The sequence below is a fragment of the Globicephala melas genome, chromosome 3 (assembly GCF_963455315.2).
Source record: "Globicephala melas chromosome 3, mGloMel1.2, whole genome shotgun sequence".
NCBI lineage: Eukaryota > Metazoa > Chordata > Mammalia > Artiodactyla > Delphinidae > Globicephala > Globicephala melas.
The window spans coordinates 138,002,701-138,021,812 of NC_083316.1; the positions used below are offsets into that span (position 1 = coordinate 138,002,701).

At 35.6% G+C, this 19,112-nt stretch overlaps 1 long non-coding RNA gene across 1 annotated transcript in view; it reads right to left on the reverse strand.

Moving 5' to 3' along the window:
• LOC132597026 (uncharacterized) overlaps nt 1-16,934 on the reverse strand; it is a 256,998-nt gene extending 240,064 nt beyond the window's left edge. Inside the window, exon 1 of the long non-coding RNA XR_009563318.1 lies at nt 16,848-16,934. This is a non-coding gene — a long non-coding RNA (uncharacterized lncRNA). The remainder of the gene's footprint in view (nt 1-16,847) is intronic.
• Nucleotides 16,935-19,112: the final 2,178 nt, after the last annotated feature.

Genomic DNA, 19,112 nt, shown 5'->3' on the forward strand with positions numbered 1-19,112 from the left:
AAGCCAAATAATCACTAACAATCCATCAACCATATACTGGAATTCATGCTTTAACAAACTGACTAAATAATGGCTCACATTTAGGAAAATGGACTTTTTAAATGGCCTAATAATAGTCCTCATCTATATTTTAAAGATATTTCTTCTGAAGGCTTTAAACACTGTATAATTAGTTTGATAGGTAATGCAGTATATCACGCTTTCGCTCTAGGGCAAACAAAACAAACATACCAACTAGTCTAGGAACAAGAACTCCCAAGAAGAGTGAGAGAGAAAGAGACTGGGACATTTCCTAGAAACAAAATGAATCTGGCATATTCCAGCCTCAGGCAGCCAAGGAAGCCACAAAGAAAATCAGAAAACTTAGGACAGATACAGAAATCGTTGTATAATGACTACAATTCCACCTACTTCGAGGGGAATGTAAATTAAACCTCACAGGCTTCACAGACAAAAGTAAAATGCATTGCAAAACTAGCCAACAGGGCTTCCCTGGTGGCGCAGTGGTTGAGAGTCCACCTGCCGATGCAGGGGACACGGGTTCGTGCCCCGGTCCAGGAAGATCCCACATGCCGCGGAGCGGCTAGGCCCGTGAGCCATGGCCGCTGAGCCTGCACTCCGCAACGGAAGAGGCCACAGCAGTGAGAGGCCCGTGTACCGCAAAAAACAAAACAAAACAAAACAAAAAAACAAACTAGCCAACATTCTTTTCATGCTAATTCATGTTACTGGATTCTAGGAGGCACTATACACATGAAACTACCTGTCCACAGAAATAGAGAAACGAGACTCAGTATGGCAGGAAATGTGTTCCTTGAAAGGAAATTAGAACATATGGTAGTAGCCAACTCTACTAATTTGGAAACTGAAAGTTTCTTTTGATTTTGAGTTAATCTAACCCTCCACGTTCACAATCAGAGAAATATAGTGACAAGTCTTATTTTATCCCTCATGGCACATTAAGGCAGAGAAAACAAAGCACAATCCCATATTTTTAAAATAAGTTCTACATAAACTACATAAATTATTGTAATGATCTTCCACTTTGCTTTTGAATGTGGAGACTTGGCCTTACTGTAGCAAATTTTGGTTTGGTTTTACTCTAAGCAGCTGCCTCTTTTTAAATGACTCACCGAGCTTATCATATATCAGACAGTTGTTCAAAAACAGACTTGGCCTAGATTATCAAGAGTACAATTCAGTAGCCCATGTAGTAATTTTCCAGGAACTTAAAGTTAACATCAACTAAAGTAAAAAATCATCAGCATCAGGTCAGCCAGATTCACAGATGAGCAAAACAAAAAGATTAGTTTTTCACAAATAAAAGGTCACCTTTCAGAATGAAAATGCTTTGCGTGATCATGCAAAAGTAATCCATGTATTCACTTGTTTATCATTTTTTTTGTTTGTTGAAGCAAAGGGATTAAGAAACCAGTGATATTTTTCTTCATCACGGTTTATATTTATGTACTGTATCTACATTTGGAAAGGGTTGTTGGGTAACTATGAGTAGAAAGCAACTCTGGCGAGGTAAAGTAAACTTACATAGGGAATTATAAAAAAGAAAAAAATATGAAGCACCAGACTTCATAAAGGGCAGGCACAAGAGAAGCTTGAGGAACTAGGGAGCAGAAACAATTGGATAATCACTTTAGGCCATCCTTCCATGAACTGCTCAGGATTCAATTTCTCAGGAGAAAAACCTGAGTTTGGGTTTCATGTCCATCTCTTGGCTGGTTGAACATAGGTTACTTTGTTTAAAAGTCCCCCAAAGATTATACATAATGAAGATATGCAGCAAGGGAGAGAATCTATAATTGGATATCTGGCCTGTAACTTACAGATATCCTTGGATAAATTTATTCTGTACTAAAATCATCCATAGTTTCTTTTCCTTGCAAATACGAAGACAGAATAATCGGCTTTCACACCAGTAAGCCTATATTGTACTTGCCTATAATGTATCAGATAATACGTAATACAAATTGGGAATTGAAAATTAAATCAAATTAGGTTGTTCAACTCAAGTCACTACTAATAAAAATAGTAAAGGCAACTAAGTTTACAGTACAATAAGAGCTATGCTAGATGCATAGGGCTAATGGAATTTTTGATGAAGCAATTTGTGATATTCTACAGGAAAGAGAAAACAGATCTCTAGGCAGAGAAATGTTACGTGGGCGCCAGTGTGACAGTTCACCATTGGAAAGCAATGATAAGTGTTTGTGAGTTGACCGTAAACTCAAATTTAAGGTTGGCTACCTTCTTTTGCCATAATATTCCCGATGCACTAACTCCTCCCATTTGTCAGATTATTCCTCTACCTACTGCAGAAGAGATCATTTTACTGCTAAAACATGGAGAAAACAACCACGACGACAACAACAACAAAACAACTCTCTTGAACTTTACAGGACATTGAAGAACTCCCTATGGTATCATGGTATGTGTGTGTGTGTTTATGCGTGGTGTGCGTAGGGATATCTTTTCCCGTATATAAATACACCTTCAGAGATTTCTCTAAAATAATCCAGCTATACAATGCCTCTAAATGTTTGAAAAACAAAGTAGTTAAAAACACATGAAATATCTGAAAATGTATTTCTGGACTACACCCTATGAGCAAATATTTAGATCCTTAAAGATGTTATATTTTAATATTTTTAGTGCAATAAAGGACCTCACAGTCTATTAAACTTCAAAACTTGTTTCTAATCCAGGGCATCCCCTGTGACTTTTTAGATAAATTTTAATGCATATTTGTGATTAAGAGTAATAAAGTAGCAGAGTTTATTTAAAACACAGTAAAAGGCTCATTAAACATTGGTAAATTGCTTGGGATTCTTCAGGGAGACTTCCTTCTCCTGAAAGAGTGCTCTCCTTCTCTGCAGAGTTTCATGAACTTTATACACCTTGAGTGAGATTAGAATTCCTGCTGCTACAGTAGAAAGCTACTTTCAAAGTGTTTTTTTTCATAAATGGCTAGTATCCCAATAGAATAAATTGAAAAGGTCACTGAGAAACCTTTGGAATCCCAGCAGAACAGGAAGGAGTGAGGCAACTGAATCCTAAGAAGAATTTGACCATGTTGGTCCACACTGTTTTTCAACCATTCTATCATGAAAATTAACACGGCAACAATATTTTCTTTTTCTCAGAGGCTCTTGCAACTCCTCTCCTCGGAAAAACACACGTATTTTCCTCCTGATGAAGACAGTTTGCTAATCAGCCAAGGTGCACTAAAAAGTCAAGTGCAATCAGGTATTAAGAGACAAGTGATTAGGGAAAGTATTTAAGAATCATAAGCAGAAATCATATTAAATGTAAATGCTTCTGTTTCTAAACTTAGGAAGTTTTGCTTTGTGACATTTAATTTCTGTTCTCACCTATATTACCCATCTGCTTTTCTACTTAACATTCTACATTCACTCCCAATATCAGCCTCTCCTATTGGTTTATGTCACTATGAAGTTAGCTCCTCTCCAGCAAAGTAGGTCTTAAAGCAGTTCTAGTGAATCCTTGTGGGGTCTAAACAGATGAATTATTTAGCCACTAGTCAATATGCTTTACGTTCAGTTTCTTGATTATAAAATGGAAATATCACTTTTTAAAACATGAATCTTTAATATAGTCAAATCAAGATACGTTTCATGGGAACCAACTTACGTTCCAATAACTTTTCAAGCTAACACATGGTAATAATGATTGAGACAGACATACTTAAGGACTATTCTGACATTGACCCATGGGAATTAAGTGTGGACCATGTTCATAGGCTTTAAAGATTCTTCCATACAAATAGCATGTGTTTAAGATAGGCATTCATCATACAGAGACTTCTTTCTACCTTGTCTCTGACAATGTAAAGTGTAGAGAAATATAATTCATCAACACTAGGAAAGTTTTAAGGATTGCAAGCTAAATGAAAACTGTTTTCCCCTAAAACAGTGTTTCTCGATAGTAAATGTTTAAACGTAAGTGACTGCTTTCAGAAATGTCCTCCTGGTACTTCTTGCGGGTATTTCTACATTCAGGTCAAAGGATTTGCATGCACCTCATTAACAACTGAGGAAACTTAATTTTCCCTTTAACCTATTTGGGTGCTTTTGTGGTGTTTTTGTCTCTTTCAGTTCTTTCAGTATCTGTTAACATCATCTTAATAGCATAGTAAACGTCTTTTCAGGAATTTTCAGCTGAAGGCTTTTAATTTAGTTACCTTTGGTTTAATTAATTTATGGCCAACATTTGCCACGTTCTAAATAATATTTGGCTTAGTTTAGTCGTCCATATTAAAGACTGTTTGGCAAGGGCCTATAAGTGGTATGGGAATCAGGGAAAGGCTACCTCTTTGGTATTTCATCTGGTATTGATTAGTGCTGCCAACCTTTGGGGAGAAACGGTCAAAATGAAGCCCTGTCAAAATTTATTAGTACTGTCTTTGTTCCTTCAAACACTTGAACAGTTGTGATAATATTTAAGGAAAATAAAGTTGAATTTCAGGTCTTGCCATTGCCATTAAAAACAAATTACACAAGAAGCTTGGTTTTACCTGAGTACAAACTTACTTGAATATTCAGTACCTGAGGCCTCTGACCACTGTCACTGTGCCAGACCGAAGAGCAGCTACATCTTGGTGGTCACTAAACTTGCACTGCTTACATAGTATAGTTTCATCTTTGCATATGGATGATTTTTTAAAATCCTTTTACATATTTAGTGGTTATGATCCAACGTGCCATAAGTCAATTTAACTTAGTTTAAATCAAATATGCAATGTTTACTTGAATTTTATTTCTATTAAAAGCAGATTTTGACCGTTTGTAGGATTTTCAGGTTTTCAGTCATGTAAGATTTCCCTTCAGTCATCTTTAAAGCAGATGCGTTTTCAGGGCTTAGTGTTAGGATCTGCATATTTGGGGCACTGAAAAGACAAATGACTTACAAATATGTTTTGCTTACGTTTTGTTCTAGGACTAGCACTGCTATCAATGGAAAGTATTTTTAACTAGTCTGTTATTGAGAAATTAACCATATTTTTGCATTTCAGCCAAAATAAAGACCGTATCTAATATTCTGTAAGATACAGCTAATATGTAAATCTGAAATTCACGTGTTTCATATGATCTGAACTGTATTTTCCAACTTAAATTAAAAATGCAATATAGATTCAGAAAGGTCCATATTTTTCTGATGACTTCACTTTATATTATTTTGTTGAGTTGCATAAAGAAGCAAGGAATTGTATTTGTATTAAAAGCTTCAGCAAGCTGTTAGTTGAGTTTATCATATTTGTACATGATTGCAGATTAGTCTGTTCCCATTTAAAGGAAAGATGGACACTATTTTAAAGTGATCTTTAACATGTTTTTATATAAACAAATTTGAAATACAGTTTACTTTGGTTGTTTTTACATATCAAGTCCCATAAGTCTTGTATTTGTTTCTCATAAGTATAACCCTCGACCATGACTTAATGTTATCTTTGCTTTGTCTTTTGGGTGGCCTAACCTACATTAACATGAAGACTGAACATTTTTAAACTTTTTTTCCCAAAAATCATAATAATGATTACTTTATTAATAAAGTCCTGTATTTGGGAAAAAAAAAAATGAGGAGGCTTTTTAAGACTACTCATGTCTAGACCCCAACCCAAACAAACAAACAAAAAGTTAAGGTTTTCTGGAGATAAGCCCCAGACCCTGGTATTATCTCAAAGCCCCCTAGGTGCTACCAATGTGCTGCTAGGATTGAGATTCACTACCCTAGAAAGTACACGCGTGCACACACACACATATCCAAAGTAGTAATTTCAAGTTTACAGTGAAGGGGATTTAAGTATTTTTCCCTGAGTTTCTAAGAATAATAGACATAGATGTACCAAAAAGTTTTAGTAGCAAACTTTCTCATCAACTGTTTGTTGAATAAGAAATGCTTACTAATTTTCCAAGATGCATTAAGTGGCTAATATACAAAGATGAAAAAGTCCATATCTCCACAGAGGATAGAGTAAGCACAAGCATTCCTCAGTTTAGGACCACTGGGGGAAAACCTGGTAGGTCCTCAAGAACCAAGAAATTTGTGTAGCAGAAACACATTCTTTAATATTATAGTCACTTTTATTTTTTCTTAATACTTTCAGATATTTTCCAAATATTTCTCAAAATGCTACTTGAAAACAAAGCACTATATTCTTGGAGGACATGTGAAATATGTTAAATAGTAAATTTATCCTATCACTGAAAGAAATTAGAATATTAACTTTTACTTGTTATTCTTGTTGGGTTTTTTCCCATCTACCATGAATTTGTTATCAGACCAAGGTGTTTTCTGGATGTAATTTTTCTGAGCCGAGTGAATTATTCATTTAGAAAACCTTTTTTTAGTTCTCTCTCTCTTTCTCTCTCTTTCCTTTATCATGATTCTCCTTCGTATAACACTGTCACTCGTATCTGTTGTCTTCCTGTTCATTATTCCTCAAATTCTCTTCCAGGATCTGAAGTCCTATCCCATTGGTCTGTGTTTGGATATTTTGTGTTTCTTGGTGTGGGTCAGGAAAGCAGGAGTGATTCAGATTATTTATAGCACATCTGCCAAAAATGAATGTCTAATGTCATTAGACTACTAATGAAGACAGTGGGGCCTGAGTGGCCCAGATTAGCCTAATTCACAATAAAGGAACTCACAGGTATGAACGTGAAGATAAGGATGCAACCAATTAACTGTCATACTTTATTTTTCCTGTATTATCCTAACGTCCCCACATCCCATTAGCTCTTGAACATCCTACTCAATTTCTACTGGCTCCAAACCCCCTTTTCTACTCACGGGATACAGAATTCCTTTAAAAATCTGTCCAAAGTAATTTTTGAAGTTTCCATGCACTTACATTCACTTAAAAATAATTTCTGGATTTTGATGCTGCTGATGCACCTCCTTCATGCTTCGATTCCTGTATTCCACAACAATTCAACAATCTCTACTTAAACAAAGATGCTCTCCATGAGTTACCCACAGTGAAGTGCTCAGGGCACCAACATGTCCCTAAATGATTAAGATCTTTTAATGAACAAACTCTACTTCCCCCACAAGATGAAAAAACATTTATCATTTTTCTTGATCAGAGCAGTATTAGTCACCATAACACGTCCAAAAATCTGCTTGCTTCTGAAGACAATGTTCTGCTGTGAAATCTAGTTAAGTCAGACCACATATTCTCTTATGTCTCCTCTGCCATATGAATCCCATTGTCTCCCCTCTTCCCAGTCCACAGTACAACAGTTAAACTAGGGTTCTGCTTGAACCCTAGTCATTGACACAATTTGAGTGATTATCCTTATGTAAGTCAGTGGATGCAAATGACTATGAGAGAGTTGCTAGGGGTTGCCTAGTTCCACCTTTGAGTTACATGAATCTGAATTATGGTACCAGTAATGCTGCTCCATGTGATTTTCTTCCATGCACAATAGGAACTCCTTGAGAAGAAGGATTGTATCCCCAAAGCTTGACTCCTTATTACAGTTCAATAAAGATGTATGGGACAGTTGTAGAAATGAAATATCGTGGGATTATTTAGAGGTAGGAAAAGGGTAGGTATATCTGAAACATACTTGTCTGTATTCCACAGCATTCTCTTTCATTGAGAACCTGGATTTTCCCCTAGCCTAAAAAAATGCCAAAGATATAAAAAATCCATAAAGTCCTCTTTATCTTCTACTATCTCGGCCAACAGAGAGGCCATTGTTGCTCCTGTTCCCTTGGAAGAGCATTTCCCTTGGAACAGCTGAACAGTGCACTTATCCCAGCAATCAAGGTTAAATCTATCTCAAGGAGCAGTAATTCTGCACAAGTAGGGCCACACTGAGGGATGCCTTACTGTGCAACAGTTATCTGGGCCAAAAGAACATGGGAGATGCTGATGTGATTATTTTGTTCAATCTGATTTCTAGATGCTAAACCTGATAACCTGATATATAGCCTCTCTTCTGAGTAAAAGTAGGATTGTTGAAAGCATAGCCAAGCTCCATTCAATTAGATTTACGATGACATCTTTTTTAGGAAGGAGGGGGAAATGATATTTTCTGATATTATAGCAAATTTAAAATTAGTTTTTTGCTCCTTAATATGCTTTGTAGCTCCAGGTTTCCACTTCACACTCAGCCAGTCACTGATCTTTTAAAATGCAGGGCCTAGCACAGTGCCCCGCACATTTATGTTTTCTTTTATTCAAATAAATATTTATTGAGCTTCTACTAAGTGCTCAATAAATATTTATGATAGTCTTATAACTCAAAGTCGGAAAGAAGATAAATAAGACTGTAGAAGAATAAGTGGGAGGATAACATTACTCAACTACATGATGAACGTTTTCAGGGCAAGGACTGTTTTTAAGTACCCAGCAAGGTGGCTGTACTCAATAAACAGTTGCAGAAGTGAATTGTGAAGCAATCAGGAAAAGGACCTAAACTAAGAAATTAGGAGAGCAAACTCAATTTTATTTGAAAATGAGTTGAAAGGGTAGCTAAGGAATTTAAAGAAGGACACGGAAGACCCAATTTGTATCACTTGCTCACTCTTCTTGGAATTCTGCAGGAACGTGAGGAACTATGTCCCTTCTCTTGCCCGTCTTACAGTCTAGTCATAGAAGCTAGACATAAAAAAGGATTTGCTTTTGTTAAACAGTGAGCACATTTGCATAGCGCACTATTACAGAATTTAAGACTCAGTGTCAAATTTTAAAATGCCGACATCGTTAAATACATAGGACTGTAATATTACTGTTGGTTTCATAAAGATGGTAAGACTTGGGCTATTCTTGCTTAATAAATTACCCAGGTATTTCTCCTAAATATAGGTTCCTGATAAACTTCCATCTCTAAGAATAAAAATAAAACATTCCCCGTGAAAAACATAAACCCTGTGTGTGTGCGTGTGTGTTTCAGAAGCACCAAATCTAGTTTATGTGTTGATCACAATTTATTTGCCAACCTGTGATAGGTTTTACACAACATGCAATGCTTGTCAGAAACCACTGATTTAAATACTTTGACACAAGTTGACTTGTAAAATAGTAACTTATAAAACAAGCTCTAAAATGTTACTCACATTTATTTCACCTATGATTATCTTGTGACCACAACTATGTTGTAAAATACCTGAATATTGATAATACTATTAGATATCTTTTGTTTCCACAACAGTTTCTAGCATGATGCTCAGGAATTTACTAACTTACATAAAGACATTAATTGTTGGACAATCTGAAGCTATCTAATATGATTTCGAGGTAAGAAGATATTAAGAAACCTATCTAGAAAATTCTAAGAGTGGAAAAGGGAATATTTAGTTTCCTATAATTAAAACCTCAAACAATATTTTTTCATGAGTTGACTCTAACTCTGAAAAGATTCTAAAAATGTAAAGCTTCTGTTGGCCTGGAAAAGATGAAAAAAATATAGAAATAGGTATTACCATTCAGTATTCAGATGCTTGAAATGTATTAGATTGTTTCGAACTCTGCTCTTAGCAATTAGGCCTTTGAGCTTGCAAATACTTAGAAAATTTAGGCAACTGTAGGTATGAATGTTTTAAAAGCTTTAAATGTAATTGAAGCAATACTGAATTGATCTGCTTCACAACCTTGGGTGAAAATAATTTTATATAAAAGAGCTAGGACTAAGCACTGAGAGAGGTAGACGAGTCACACGGGAGTTAGTCAAGTCAGTACAGAAGACAAAATCAATTATGTAAAAATTGCCCTGAAATTACCTGGAAAATACAGTACACAAAAGTCTGTGTACCCCATTTAATCCAGAAAATTGTTTGCACACTAAAATTTGAGAAACATTGAACTAAGGAAAGAACAAAAGAAATTCTATATACCTCTCTGCTTTAAATGCAATGATGAAATCTGTAGAGGGAAGCTGGGGTGAGCGGGGATGGCAAAGTGTTTGTCCTTACACATCAGTTTAACCAGTTTTAACATTACGCCCTTATCTCAAGTTATTTTAAGAGATTTATTAGCTGGTGTGAGAGGTTAGATTCTAAAGTTAGTACATCACGTAAATGTACCCTAGTCTATGACTCCACTAATCTTAAAAGGACCTCCTGTCCCCAAACTCTCCCTACTGCCACTTCAGTGCACCTGATTATCTCACAGGTCTTACCCAAGGTAGAAAATGGTTTGAAGACCAGTGAAAAGGCAAATGCTTTATGGGAAAGGTAACTGCATCATCTCTGGCTAGGCGCTGAATTTCTCTGGATAGTTTAATTCATACTGTCCAGATCTCTATGTATAGTTAGTTCCATTAAGGATATTGTTATCTACTCGTGCTGTCCAACATGAAAGCCAGTAGCTACGTGTGGCTATTTAAATTAAAATTAATTAAAGATAAATAAAATTTAAAATTCAGTTCCTCAGTCATACTAGCCACATTTCAAGCGCTCAATAAGCACATGTGTGTAGTGGTTGCCATTTTGGACAACACAGATATAGAACATTTCCAGCATCACCGAAACTTCTACTGGGCAGCACTGGTATAACCATGTATCTAATTGCCTCATGATATTATTTCTGTGGAAAACTCCACAAGTAGTTGGGGTAAATATTGTACTACAACCAACAGACTAGTAGTTTATTAACCTATAACAGATTCATTTACCTATAATTTACTTCGAGCTATTTGTCTCCATGAACATGATCCCTGTTTACAATGAATAATCTCATTTTGCTGATGGAAGAACTGTTTTATTTGTAGTCCACAAATAGAGAAATATTGTGCTCTGACATTATGGAAATAGCAAGGTACAACCCAGCATATTAGGCTTTATAAAACACTTATTTCTCTCCTCTATATACTCTTTTGGTGGCAGGGTATATGTGATGCATTGTTCTAAAATTGACCAGAGTTTCTGAGCCAAAAATAAAATTAAGTATGGTGTCTGCTATTGATGGAAATTACACTACCCTTTATCCTTCACCCTTGGTGGTTGTTCATTTCTGGGAAAGTGAATTTGGGTACAAATGTCAAAAACATGCTAACCTCTACTGCAGGGAATTCATTTTCAAACACAAAGCTTTCTTGTTTGATTTTCATATTGAATGCTTGGGTTCAAGGAGGGAGGACTACACAAGTATGACACTTAATTGTCTTTTTCCCATCCAATAACATGTCCACTTTGTAGAAGTGGCTTTGCAGCTCCCGCAGTTGGCTGGTTGCCCACTTGTATCCAAAGCAGAAAAATAAATACATAAAAGCAGAAAAATAAATACTAATAAATGGATTTATGACAACTTTTCATACTGGGTTCATTAATTTTTATTCCAACTCTGGTTCATTCATTCAACAATTATTACTGGGCACATACTGCATGCCAGACACTATTGTATGCACAAGGCAGAAACAGTCCCTGCATTTCATGGGGCTTTAAGTTACAGAGCTTGAGTAAGTGGAAGGTAAGGAAGATAAGATAAAAATGTAAATAAATGCATAAATAAGATAATTTCAATTAGTTACAAATTCTATGAAGAAATTAAAACGGACTAATGGGAGAAAAGTGACTAACATCAGGTGCTACTTTAGGTAGGATGCTCAAAAAGTCCTCTGTGGGGGGGTGACTGAGATGACAACTAAATGATGAGTAGGCATTAGCTGTGCAAAGACACAGAAGTAGAGGATTTCAAGAAGACAAAACAGTATGTAAAATCCCTGAAACAGATAGCCTCAGTGTGCTTAAGAAATAATATATTTTTGTAAAGGTTAGGATTGCTAGAGTGCAGGAGAGAGGACAATAGTAGGGAATGAGTTTAGGTGTAGGTAGAAGGAAGATACTAGAGTCTCATAGGCATGGTACTAAGCTAGGAATTTATTCTAATTGTAGTACAGAGCCATTTGAAGCACTTTAAGCAGGGAAGTGATACCTTCTGATTTCTGTTTTTAAAAGATCATGAAAACAACTTTGTGGTACTAACAGAAAATGGTAACGTGACTAGAACGGTGACAGAGGAGATGGGGAAATATTGATCCAGGATATATTTTGGATGTAAAGTAGACATAACTTGTTAATGGCTATGGGCAATGAGAGAAGAAGGGTGGTTAAGGATGAACCCCATTTTTGGCCTGAGCAAGTGAATGGATGCTGCCTCCATTTAACGCAAATGTGGTTGTCATAAGCTTCTATGCTACACAATTAATCTTACATGGAAGATGACTAGCAATGTCCACTTGGCTCAGCACACCATAGAGGGAGACATTTCTTGGTCACCAGTTTGGCCATGGCCAAAAGCATTCTGTGACCAGAGAGCAGATTTCTTATCAGGATTGATGGAGTTGCTAAAATATGATATAAAACCACCGTATAATATGTAATTTTATCTCAGCCCATCATGATAACCTTAACATATACATAAACTTATATGTATACTCTTAAGATAGCAGAATACTCAGATTGGAAAGAAATGGTAAATATAACCCATTTCCATATCTCACAGACCTGAGTTCAAATTCTTGCTTTGACACACTGTAATCTTAGACAAGTCACTTAACCTCTTTAAGTCTCCTCTGAAAAAGGGGGAGATAACGTTGGCTTTACAGGATTTATGTGACATTACATGAAACACTCTGTGTAAAACACTTCACATACTGCCTGTGATATGAGAGATGTTTGATAAAGAAGAGAGCCCCTTTTTCATTTCTTCTTACTCCTCCACTTCCAGGAATTGCCAGGTTGTCCCTTAGCCTCACCTAGCCCATCAATTTTAGCAACCTTAGCATAAAATAGTGTCTCTCTCCTGGTAGTTCCAGCAAAAGTTCCAGATTTGTCTTATTTGCATGTGCGCACACCAGAATTCCCCAAACCATGTCTAGTGAACATGAGAGAATGGTGGTTCCACAAAGGGAAATCAAAATGAGGTTACCAGAAGAGAGAGTAATGAATGCTGACCAGAAGAAAAACATCCACTGCGATGTATATATATCTATTTCTTGAAAAATGCTTAGAAATATCAATAATTATTGCCCAAATTTTATTTTATTTTATTTTAAAAGTGCAAATCTTTCAAGCCCCCTCTCACCGCTGAACTGCTCAGAGGAGTCAAAATTATACTGGAGGACTGGTTCTAGACAACAGTAGGCACAAAATTTGCTTTTTAATAAATGTTATCAGCTTGAGTCTTGAATTTGTACTTCAACAGCAAGAATGGAAACACTTGGTATTCAGCTCTTCCTTGTAGTTTAACAAAGCTCAGACTCTGGCAGTATTTGTTTTGGTTTTTGGGTTTTGACTCTAGTGTGGATTTCTTATAACCATTAAAAAAAAGTCTAGAGTATATGAAGTGGTTTGAGATATTGTATTGTGGATTTTTTTGTTTTAAATTTGAATGAAGTAATATAAAAATCTTGAAATACTTTCTAAATTGAGCTCATAATTTTTTTCTTTTTGAGAACTTTACCGAGCTTTCCTGTTGGCTCTACATCTGTACTGGTTTCCTAGGGCTGCCATAACAAATTACTGCAAACTAAATGGCCTAAAACAGCAGAAATTTATTCTTTCACAGTTCAGGAGTGAAGAAGTCTGAAATCAAGACACCAGCAGGGTTAGTTCCTTCTGGAGCCTTTGAAAATCTGTTTTATTCCTCTCTTCTAGCTCTGGTGGTTGCCAGTAATCCTTAGCATTGCTTGGCCTGTAGCTGCATTACTCTGATCCCTGCCTCTCTAATGGCCCTCTTTCCTGTGTGTTTCTCTATGTGTCCTCTCTTCTCTTTGTAAGTACACCAGTCATTGAAATTACGACTTCTTCTAGGACCCAATATGATGTCATCTTAACTAATTACAAATAAGGCCACATTACGAGATTCCTGATGTGCATAAATTTGGGGGGAACATTATTCAACCTGCTACATTGTGTATTGGATTCTTCTTCATAGTTCAACAAAACTCACACTCTTGTCATTTCTCTGGAGTGGATTTCCTCTTACCACTGAAAAAGTCTGGGGTATATGAAGTATATTGTGCTTTTTTTGTGGGGGCACGGGGCCCTGCTTCTACAGCATCTTTGCACAAATCTACCTCATCAAGTACCACTACAAAAAAAAGAAATCTTTTCTATTCCTTGTTTTTCTTTGAGAATGCAGGCTTTTTGAGGAGTGGGAGCATGAGTTGGCATTCCTGAAATCTCAACGTTTTAGCAACTATCCAGAACATAAAAGGCAAAATGTTGACATTATTCATTTATTCATTCATTTAGTCATCAAATACTTATTGAGTGTCTTCCATGTGCCGGCACAACCAATATAGCAGGTGGGAGAAGATATTTTGGATCACATACCTATTTGAATATTAATTCAACAATTTCCTGAAGTGTATACATATGCACACACAGGTTAGCACACAATTCCACAGAGTTCATAGAACCCAGAGATTCATGCACTCTTGGTTAAAATTCCCTAGCTACCTATCTTGCTTCTATTTTCTCATTCCCGAAGTTGCTACAAGGCTATTCATAATAATACCTGTCTTAGGCATTTGGCAGTAGATAACAGAAATCTCAAGTAATATGTATTAACCTAATACAGTTTTGTCTTTCTCACTTAAAACTAATTGTAGATGTTGGAAATTGCTGGGTTTTCTTCAGGTCCTCAATGACTTCACCTAAGACCCAACAGCTTTCAACTAACTTCTCTCCCTTTCTTAGTAAGGGTATTGACTTTGGACTGTATGTCTTCATTCAAAGACAGAAAGCAGTGGTTAACTAGGAAAGTAAGGACCTTATCTTCTCTCACCTCACATTAGAGAGCAAAGATCTTTCCCATTAACATGCTAGCAGACTTTCTGTTCTGTTTATTCAGCCAGAAGAGAGTAACATGGAAACCCTTCAGTGCAAGCAAGGCTGAGAAATTAGTATCTATCCATGACTAGATTAGAACAATAATAAGTTATTTCCTGGGGCTGGGTACATTGCTTTGCACAACATAATTAAAATTCTTTTAGCAAAGAAGAGAGGTGGGATGTCTGTTGAGTAGATGAATAAGAGTATCTGTCATACATGTGTACATCTTCAGAGCTTAGAAAGTACTTTCCAAAATATAGTCTCATCTAGCCATCATACTTGTGGCTCAAGAATCATTTCCCAGCTGCATGATGAAACCAAGGCAGAGAAGAGTAAACTGACTTGCCTAAAGTTGCACAAGTAAGTAGCTGAGCTGAGACATAATCTAATCTTCCAAGCTATTTGAATCTGGGCACATTTTTAAAGGACGTTCTTTCAGATGTCATTAAGCACTCGAAACAGGTAATGATCCTTTAAAAGAACACTGTTAGAGAAGGCTTAAGGATGAATTCAACTGAATTCATTTGAATTTCCAGTTCACATTGCCCGTGAAAGGTTGATTCCCTCAATGTAATAATAATAATAATAAAAGAGAGAGGTCAATTTAAAGGTATACTAAGTGAGCTTAGAACTAGGTAGAATAAAGCATGAGAATCCCATGCCATTTTCTATTTTAAAGGAGAGATGTCTCAGAGGAGTCTGTATCTAAATTCAGAGTTTGCTGTTCTCTCCTTCTTTCTTTCTTTCAGTAAAGCTCAAAACAAACCAGTGAGGTCAAACAGCTAACATGACTTGGAACATCACGGAAGAAAAATACTCATCCCACTAAGCGAGCTATATGTTATGTATTTCTAAGTGAAAAAGTTCGTTTTCCATGTGGTTTTATTTTCTATTAACAGCTAAGAACATCTCATTTTAGTGACATGCACATTACATTTACATTAATTTTATTTTTAAATTTGGATACGAACAAGTTAATTTATATACTTTTTTTATAAAATAAATAGTTACAGAATAAATGTAAGGAATATAATTATTGTACATTACATATTATGAAGAATATTTTCAAAAATAAGCATCTGAATAATATATGGAGAAACAGTTACATGCTGGGTTTTAAATTTAATAAGATATTTTAAACAATCATTAAAAAAGTAAATAAAAGCAGTTGAGAAGCTTGCAAGGTAGTAACTCCAGATGTGTAAGATTTTCAAAATGTTATTCATATCTGCTCTATGCACTCTTGAGTTCTCTTTCCCAGGAGCTGGAGTTAGAAGGAAAGCCTAAAAAGCTATCCAATTATAGAAAGATTTCTGTATGTCATACCACCTGATTTAGGAGCTCATTCTACATATTATGCGTTAGAATCAGAGATAATTGTCACTATGTTCTTGTAATAATCATTGTTGTTTTAATTGTCAATGAGCAAGTGAAGCTTATTCAGGGTCTGTTTCTGAACTGAAAAGAAGAAAATAACAGAGGTCCAGTCTCCCGGACAAAGAGTTTTACTTGGAAATTGAAGGCGTTTTAACTATTATTTCCTCCTTCAGTTTCTCCAGGTCCATGTTCTGGATCCAGCCTTTTCCTTTTATAGCTTGCCAACCATTGTTTTAGCTTCCTCCTGGCAAATGTGGAACACGACCAAAATATCATGGAGGAGAATCCATGAGATCATTAGCCCATTATCCCATTTTATTATGGCAGGTTATGGTGTCAAAAAGCAAACATTTTTTGAGTGCTTACTCTGTGTCAGTCACCATAATAGGCATTGGATTTTCAGCAGTTAAAACAGACATAACTCCCTATGGAAGACAGTATGACTTCTCTTAACATTGGGAGGTTTCTATCACTGATCCAACCTCTCCTAGAGACCCCTGGTTTCTTATTCCACTCTCCACCATGTTGAAACCTTTAGTTTTATAATGCTATGTAATGATTAATACTGTAACTTCTGTTTTAATTTACATAGTTAAAGAAATATTTTGATAATACTAGTATGTTTCCAAATTGAATATGTTCCCTACCTTGGGATGTTTTGAGTGTGTACTGGATAAGGGTATCTGGAATCCTCCCATGACCTCAAGAGCTCCAAATGATGACTCATCTCTCCTGTTTGCAGCTGTCCAAAGTAACTGTGAAAAGAACCGTTTTAAGACACTTAATAGGCTACTTTTCCTCTAAGAGTTTTGCATTCTGTTCTGAAAGGTGAAATTTAGTTCACTTCTATAATAGTTACAACCAAATGGCCAAACTGCCTACCTTTTTGCATTCTGATATGTAATTATCTATATTCAACTAAAATAAATAAACAAAACTTTATGCAATAGCAAAAGCACTAGTCTGAAATGCTCAAACCCAGAAGAAGTGACATTATACATGTTTTAATTTACTTACTTTGGAGTTTTTCCAGAATTGCTTATGAACTAAAAGAACTATGGCATTTAAAATAACCCTAGAAGGCTATGTTCTATCATCAAGGTAAAGACACCAAAACTTATCAACATCAAAAGCTTTCCATACACCCCTTTTCTCTTAAATTCTGGCTATATTCATTTGTTGATGTAATGTTGCAGCTATGTCAAATTGCTTTAGTGTTGCCCTTAGGGAGCACAAATGAGCTGAGTTGTTAAATGTATTTATTTCATACCCAACGATTATACCCACACATACTTTCTATGCTAACTACATTTATTTTTTATTCTCTCTTGTTAGAAAGTTTAAAAACAGATTTTTCTGCCTTTTTCAAATTTAAGGAATTTAATTCAAATCTTCTCAAGTGGCCTATTTTTATTCATCTGTTATGCAGATTTATTTAATCATTAAAGTATCTTTTTTTGTAAATAACACTGAAGAAGTTCAGCCTTTAAATAAAAATTTAAAAACACAACTCTTATCCTGAAAATAAGGAAACATTAAAAGCTCATGGGGAAATATTTTACACCTGAATTTTATAGGCACTTATCTTTCAGAAAATATTGATGCAAGTCTTTTGATGATGTAAAACAACAGTAATAGGTAATTGTATTTATTATAGCCATTTGCTCTGTTTATTATCTGAAGTTAACTTTGTTCTGTCTAATGCTATTTTAATTAAATTTACACTGCAAGGAGGTCAATAGATGCTGTTAGATATTGGGTCAATATAGTTATGAGGCAGTTTATATTTACAATGACTCTCTTGCTCCTTTCTAGCAAAATTTAATGAACTATAAATTAAAACAGCTGAATTGCCTCTTGAAAATAGGACTAAGAATTATTTTCAAAAAATGAACATTCAACGTAGGTTAACATCTGTGAGTGGAACTGTGAGCTGGTTTATTTCACACATTTATAGTGTGTGTGTGTGTGTGTGTATGTGTGTGTGTATGTATGTTCATGCAACCAAGCTAACTTGAGTGAGATGAGGTCACTTATCAGGAAAAAAAAAAATAAAACATACGAAACCCCCAAGGCTTATGCTTTCTCACATCAAGAGAAAATATCATCAAAAGTGATAGACACTTGGTGATAATAGTGAGTTAAAAAAGGAAAACCTCGACACATGCATGCACATACACCAACTTATTAATGTTCACAATAGTGAGCTAAGCTGAAGCTCTTGAACAGGTATCAACACATGATAATTGCAGCATTGCTGAAACCACAGAAGTAATGCTCCACTGGGCACTGTCCACATAAGGGTACCCAGAAGGTAAAGGAGGAATGAAGTGCTGAGGTGTAAAGCCACTTACCCAAATGGCCTTTATGGAAACAAACAAACAAAAAAGAACAGCTAGTAGTCTTGGTTAATTGAGAAGTGAAATAGATTGGGGAATTCAGTAATAAAAGGCTTCCAAACATAAATGAGAATACAACTTATTTTGGAAGATGAAAAAAAAATACAGTCAAAGAAAACTGTTAGGAGGGAGCAAGATAGGGAGGGTGTTTGGAGCAAGACAGAGGAGAGGCACTCTGATTGTGGTGCTTCAGATTGAAAGTGTGTATATCACAGGGCTCTGAGACCAAGACAAAAGGGCTTAAAGACAGTTCCCACAAAATGTCATGTGCTTTAGAACAATAGCTAAGACAGTAAGTTCTGAGTCATAATTTATAATTACATCATATGTCTAGGTTTTCTACAATTTGGAATGGGAGATTCTGAATAGTGAATTCATTAATTTTTAATGGACAAAGATATGTGAATATTACATAAAATCTACTGAAAAGGTCATCTTGTAGTGGTTCCTTTGTATAAAATAAAGTTGAGAAATTAAAATGTGTACAAAAAAAAAAAAGGAAAATCTCAATAG